This window comes from Grammomys surdaster, unplaced genomic scaffold, assembly GCF_004785775.1.
Source record: "Grammomys surdaster isolate TR1022 unplaced genomic scaffold, NIH_TR_1.0 125581, whole genome shotgun sequence".
NCBI classification, from domain to species: Eukaryota; Metazoa; Chordata; class Mammalia; order Rodentia; family Muridae; genus Grammomys; species Grammomys surdaster.
In genome coordinates this window covers 903270-909857 of record NW_021620427.1, presented here as the reverse complement: position 1 = coordinate 909857, position 6588 = coordinate 903270, and the positions used below count along the sequence as shown (strand labels likewise).

At 43.3% G+C, this 6588-nt stretch overlaps 1 pseudogene; it reads left to right on the top strand.

The window, feature by feature from the left end:
• Window positions 1–2111: 2111 nt before the first annotated feature.
• LOC114638374 lies at window positions 2112–3145 on the top strand (annotated as a pseudogene).
• Window positions 3146–6588: the final 3443 nt, after the last annotated feature.

The window sequence follows — 6588 nt, the reverse complement described above, 5'->3', positions numbered from 1 at the left end:
CCCTCTCTCTCTCTCTCTCTCTCTCTCTCCCTCTCTCTCTCTCTCTCCCACCATGGATGTGGATAAAGATTTCAGTTCTCACCCATTCCTTGGAGCCACCATTATAGACTTTAATTTTCCAAGACCATAAACCAAATTAAATGCCTCCTTGTGTAATCTGTTTCGTTCATGATGTTTTATCACTGCAATTTTTAAAAAGTAAGATTACATGTATGCAACTACTGGAAAATTCTAGAAGGTCACACTTAACTGAACTAATACATCTCATCCTGAAGGACAGTGTGAGATCCCTGAATGTAAAGGGGGGATAGAAACTTCTATCTGATGCCCTAATGTTGTATGCCTATTTCCTCCTCATTGAAATGTTCACTCCTGGAGGGAAGAAACAGGATCATAAATCTCAGGCAACTATGACAGCCAACAAGGCTCAGGAAACTTATTCCACTTCCAACACTCAAGTATCTCAGAAAATGACAGGACTCACAACCCCAAAATTATATAAGCAGTAAACAGTTTCTGAGGAGACAGCTCTGGGGAAGCTGCATGGAGATTCCCTGGAACCTTACACATTTGCCAATGCTTCCTGTATCCCCAATAAGATCTTCAGCTAAACTTGGACGAGACCAATAATCATTGCCTTGTCTGGATGAGTTAATGTCTGTTTGCAACTCCCAAGAAAAACAAAACACCACTCTTCTTGATGACCAGCACTTCTGCTGTAACAAGGCAAAGGTGCCCAATGCAGTCACCACGGCCAATGAATGATAGGACCACGCTCACTCCCCATGTGCAAGAATCTGCTTTCAGCACATTTTCCTCCTATAGGCATTACAATTAGTGCTTCTTTGTGGACTTAATTGTAGATTTGTTTTGATTAATTGGCCTCAGAGCTGACTTGGCATTATTGAGACATTAGAGAGGATCTGGATTTATTTAGTGTTCAGACTCCTGTATCTTCTGAGACTCTTCTGTCAGCAGCAAAACTTCAAGTTTCTAAACTGCCTAGGTTAGAAAATGTTTTATGTGTCTAATTAACTATTTGTCACTTTGAGGTAAGTACTAAGATAAAGTCTCACTATCCTATGTTAAGTGGTGGATATGTAACTTTATATAGTCCCGTGGCCCATCACCTTCAAGAAGGAAGTTTATATTTGAGAACAATGTCAAAACTGTCTAGTGTACTAATTTGTCCTGTGACATATTCTGACATAACCTTCTAAACGGTCTCTCAAGATCTTAAAGCCCTCTTCAGCCTTGAGTTTCCTTAGTCTCTACTTCCAGAATTCAATGCAGAACTATAGCTGGTAATAGGCAGAGCCAAGAGTCACAGTAAGATTTGGGGTAAGTGTCCAACCAATAGATCAAAGTCATAGATTCTATCTATCCCTGTTACTAAGTACCTGATTAGGACTCTCAGCCATCCAACAAAGTGAAGTTAGGTAAATTAGGGATGGTATCAGCACATACAACTGAAAATTCTAGAAAGTTTTCTTCAGACACAACTAAATCAAGATCAAACTATGTGTTACGAGGACTTTGTCTCTACCTCCCATCTTTGGCTCTACTTTCTGTCTTTGGCTTTCCTTGAGTTGTTTTATTGGCTTTATCCTTCGGTGTATTTAATGTACCTATCAAAGAGAATCAAGGGCAATTCTAAAAATACATATGCCAGAAGAGTGACAGAATTAAACGATAAAAAAATGCAGCTCAAAAAATGAAAAATCAAATGTCATTACCAGATACAAATGAAAGAGAGCATAGACAAACAAAAACACCAGAAAATTGTTAAATTACTTGCAAAAGTCAGTCTCCTATTGTCTAAGGAAAGTAGGCATAAGAATGTCTCCACCTACATGAAAGTACATGCACACGCACACACACACACACACACACACATACACACACACACACAAATGGCCTTCAAGGAGAAATATCTTAGTTACATTACCAAATAAAATGCATCATAAGGGCCCTCCTCCCCTGCGCGCCGAAGCTCTGGACCTTTCCAAAGTCCCGCGAGAGGGGTGTGCAGAGAGCCCACGCATCTGGAGAGCCCAGCCCGTGTAGGGCCACGCGGAGGACCGAGTACTCAGGTGAGCCCTATTTCTAGAGACAGCTGCTGCTGACCCTCTAACCCAAAGGACAAAATAGCTGGCTAAACTCATTCTTGGTACTGGTGGACACCATGTCCTTGAAGATTCAGACCAGCAATGTAACCAACAAGAATGACCCTAAGTCCATCAACTCTCGGGTCTTCATTGGAAACCTAAACACAGCTGTGGTAAAGAAGTTGGATGTGGAGACCATCTTTTCCAAGTATGGCCGTGTGGCTGGCTGTTCTGTACACAAAGGCTATGCTTTTGTCCAGTATGCCAATGAGCGCCATGCCCGGGCAGCTGTGCTGGGAGAAAATGGGCGGGTGCTGGCTGGACAGACCCTTGACATCAACATGGCTGGAGAGCCCAAGCCTAATAGACCCAAGGGGCTAAAGAGAGCAGCAACTGCCATATACAGGCTGTTTGATTATCGAGGCTGCCTTTCTCCAGTGCCTGTACCCAGGGCAGTTCCAGTGAAGCGACCCCGTGTTACGGTCCCTTTGGTTCGCTGTGTCAAAACTACCATACCTGTCAAGCTCTTTGCCCGTTCCACAGCCATCACCACTGGCTCAGCCAAAATCAAGTTGAAGAGCAGGGAGCTACAGACTATCAAAACGGAGCTCACACAGATCAAGTCCAACATCGATGCCCTGTTGGGTCGCTTGGAACAGATTGCTGAGGAACAGAAGGCCAACCCAGATGGCAAGAAGAAGGGTGACAGCAGCAGTGGTGGAGGAGGGAGCAGCAGTGGTGGAGGCAGCAGTGGCACTGCTGGTGGTGGCAGCGGTGGTGGTGGCAGTGGGAGTTGCAGCAGCAGCAGCCGGCCACCAGCCCCACAAGAAGACACGGCTTCTGAGGCAGGCACACCCCAAGGAGAAGTCCAAACTCGAGATGATGGTGATGAAGAGGGACTGCTAACACATAGCGAGGAAGAGCTGGAGCACTGCCAGGACACAGATGCAGAAGATGGGGCCTTGCAGTAAGCAGCTTAACAGGAACATTGGCCACCAACAGAAGGGCATCACTGTCTCAGGCCTCAAGACAGGCACCCAAATGCTTTGAAAAACAATTTGGCACTGTCTTGTAGAGCTACATGTTCATGGATAGCAGCCTGGGAGGTGTCAGCGACAATGGTCATCACCAGGCATTACAGATGCTTCCTTGGAATTAGCTCTGGCCACATAGGTAAAGGAAATGCATGCAGAAGTCAAGTCGTAGTATTAGAGCTCGCTAGAGAAACAACAAACAGAAAGGAGTAAGGAAAAAGGGTTAAAGGGAGAGGGAGAAAGAGAGGGAGAGGGAGAAAGAGAGGGAGAGGGAGAAAGAGAGGGAGAGGGAGAAAGAGAGGGAGAGAGAGAGAGAGAAGGAGGGGGAGGGAGGGAGGGAGGGAAGGAGGGAAGGAGAGAAGGAGGGAGGGAAGGAGAGAGGGAGAGAAAAACAGACAGAGAAAGCTAATAACAAACACACATACACACATATATATGTATATACATATATATACACATATATACATGTATATACATATATACATACACATATATACATATGTACATACACATATATACATATATATACATATATATATACACACATATAAGGTATTGAGTAACTCCATTGTGGAAGTTAGGTCCTACAATCTGCCAGTTGCAAGCAGTAGATCCAAAGAAATGCATGGCCTAAGAACTGAAGAAATGCTTGCACAGCATCCAGTCAGGATCAGAGTACCAAGTCCCAGAAGCACCAATGGCAGGAAATCAGACTTCTAGCTCCAGCTACTAAGCAGAGTTCATTCCTCCTTCCACCTTTCATTCTTTTCAGTCCCCCAGTAAACTGAAGAATGGCCAGCCACTTGGGAGAGAACAGTCTACTCAATTGACCAATTCAAATCTTAATCTCATCTAGAAACACCTTCACAGACATACCCTGGTAAATGCTGAGTAAGGCGACTGGAAGCTCATAGCTACTTACAATGGACACAAACTATTACCGTCACAAAACTCTTTCATTACCTGAGACAAAATAATGGAATGATCCAGATGGTTCTGCAGTATCTCTCTTCCCTAGCCAAGATGAAGGAACTCTCATGTTTCTTAAGGTAAAACAAGTACTTAGAAATATTTCGCTAAAAGACATTGACTCCTTCTTTGGTCCAAAATTTGGCCAAATACAGGACAAGAGAGCTCAGCATCTGTGCCTTCATTTTCTGTATCCTGCAGGCATCTTGCTCTCAGCTCTTGTAATGTCCATTTCCAGTTCACCAGAAGGCACTTTACCCCTACCTACCTGGATTCTAGGAGCAAAAGAACTGATTTCATCTCTATGAAAAGGAACTGAAACTACCTCTTAAGCATCAACAAGGTAACAGACCATCTCTCAATGACGGCAATTGTCTATGATGGTAACACTGCACCTTGGAGTAAAAGCAATTGTTTTATGAAAACCAGATTTCCGTCTCAGTGAAGAATAAAAGAATAAAAAAGTAAAAATTCTGAATTATGTACATGCTTGCCTCTGCCCAGTTTGTCCTCTAAAGTTAAAGTTCATGACAGTGATCCAAAGACAGACTTGGGAACATTGAACCCCTGTTTCGTGAGACAACTGAAGCCCTTTATCTATGCTTCCTAATTTGTCTACAATTAGTCTTTGCTATTCACCAGTAATCATGTACTTAACAAGCATATTGGGACAGATGGGAGATATTAGATTGTTGAGATCACTGAAGCCAAACTTCTACCCTAAAACTTTGGTACCAAAACAATAGCTACATGGCATGGCCTCCGTCAGCCTGCGTCTTTGACACTCTTCACCAAGAAGTGAAACTTTACTGCGTTAGGTAGGTCCTTTTTTATCAGTTGTTATACTATAATCCGTCCTGTTTGCTCAGCAGGCTGCTCCCCTTCCCTGCCTGTACATCCTGGCTTTAAGCTGACAGCCCTGCAAAAGGGCTACACCTTTTCTCTGCCCAAGCTCCCAGGAAAGCAGCCTCCTGTGTGCTGGTGGGGCTGGAGATGGAGTCCTGTGAGCCAGAGGGCAAGGGCTTCTGTCTTAATCCTGAAGCTGGCAGAATTGTGTTCAGCTGTAGTCCCTTGCAGCCTGAGGCATTTAAAAACTGTTAAATCAGTGATCTGCCTTTCTGGGGATCCAGCCCCTATAGGGTGGTCATCAACTGAAAATGCTCTAGAGTCGGGGGCTCTAGACTCTGGGCAGGGCCACAGATGGAAAAGTGGGGCTAGTGAGGGACCCTAAGGCACCCTCTCTGCCCTTGACTGAGGCTTTTCCTCAAGAGCTCAGCTTTCCTGGCCAGAGCATGAAGGGGAAGGGGAAGGGGAAGGGGAAGGGGAAGTAGATGGGATTGGGAGACCATGTGGCTTTTGGGTGAGTTTTTTTTTTTTAATAAGAGAATTTGATAGGGCATTTTTCTCTCTGAGGGGGAATTTTATAAGATGAAATGGTCCCTATGATAGGAAAGAGAGGAAATGTTGCTACCTATGGTCAACATACCTAAGGCTATTCTGTGGGGGCTGGGGAGCAATGAGCACCAGCCTTACCGCAGGTTAAGAACTAGGTAGCTGTTCTAGTGACTTTTAAATGGCTGCCTGAGTGACCAAGTTTTTGCCAAAGGCTAAAAGATCATTGCCTATACCTGATCAAGGTCCAGAAAGAGGGTAGGGTAACCTTCGGCTAATATCAGGGAGTTGCCCCTATGATGGAATCATATGTTCCACAAACCATTTCCAGACCTACGCAAGGTGCATACTGAATGTATAGCAAAGGAAAAGAAACAGACAAGTCCTCAGGTCTGGACCGTCAGGGAAGTTGACGCTACCTTCTTTTGTTTGAGGGGGTTCTCACAAATCTCCCGCATGTGCCCCACATTGGGCGCCATCTATGACTCTCCCTGACCTTATGGATCACCGATATAGGCCCTCGAGGTCAAAAGGAACAGAAATGACAGAGGATGGGTGTTTCAGAAGCTTTGAGTACATATGGTGAAGAAGACACACCGGTAACAGCTTCAGAGAGGCAGATCCTCGATAACTTTAAGTTTCTAAAGTAAAAAAAAAAAAATCAAATGTATTACTTAGGTGTGCAAATAGAGTAAAATAATGCATGTAAATGTATAGGCATACAGATAAACGAACATGCAGTTTTATGTATAAGCCTAAAATGTGTGTACTTTAAAACAGGAATGTGATAGCCAGAAAAATCAGTGTTGCGGTTGCTTTGAAAGTTGAAAAAAAATGAGAGAGGGAAAAATACAAGAAATAAGGATAGTTATTGATTATGCTCTAAATTTTGGATTAATTCACAAATAGCATAAATAAGTAAAACAAGTTCCAGGATATGGCATAAAGTATTATGATTAATGAAGTTTTATATAAGTGAATTTTAAAGAAAAAAAAATATATATATATAATAAAAAGTCAATAAAAGCTGGTGTAAGCTATAAACCTGGAAAGATTTGAAGCAAAAAAAAAAAAAGGTAAAACTA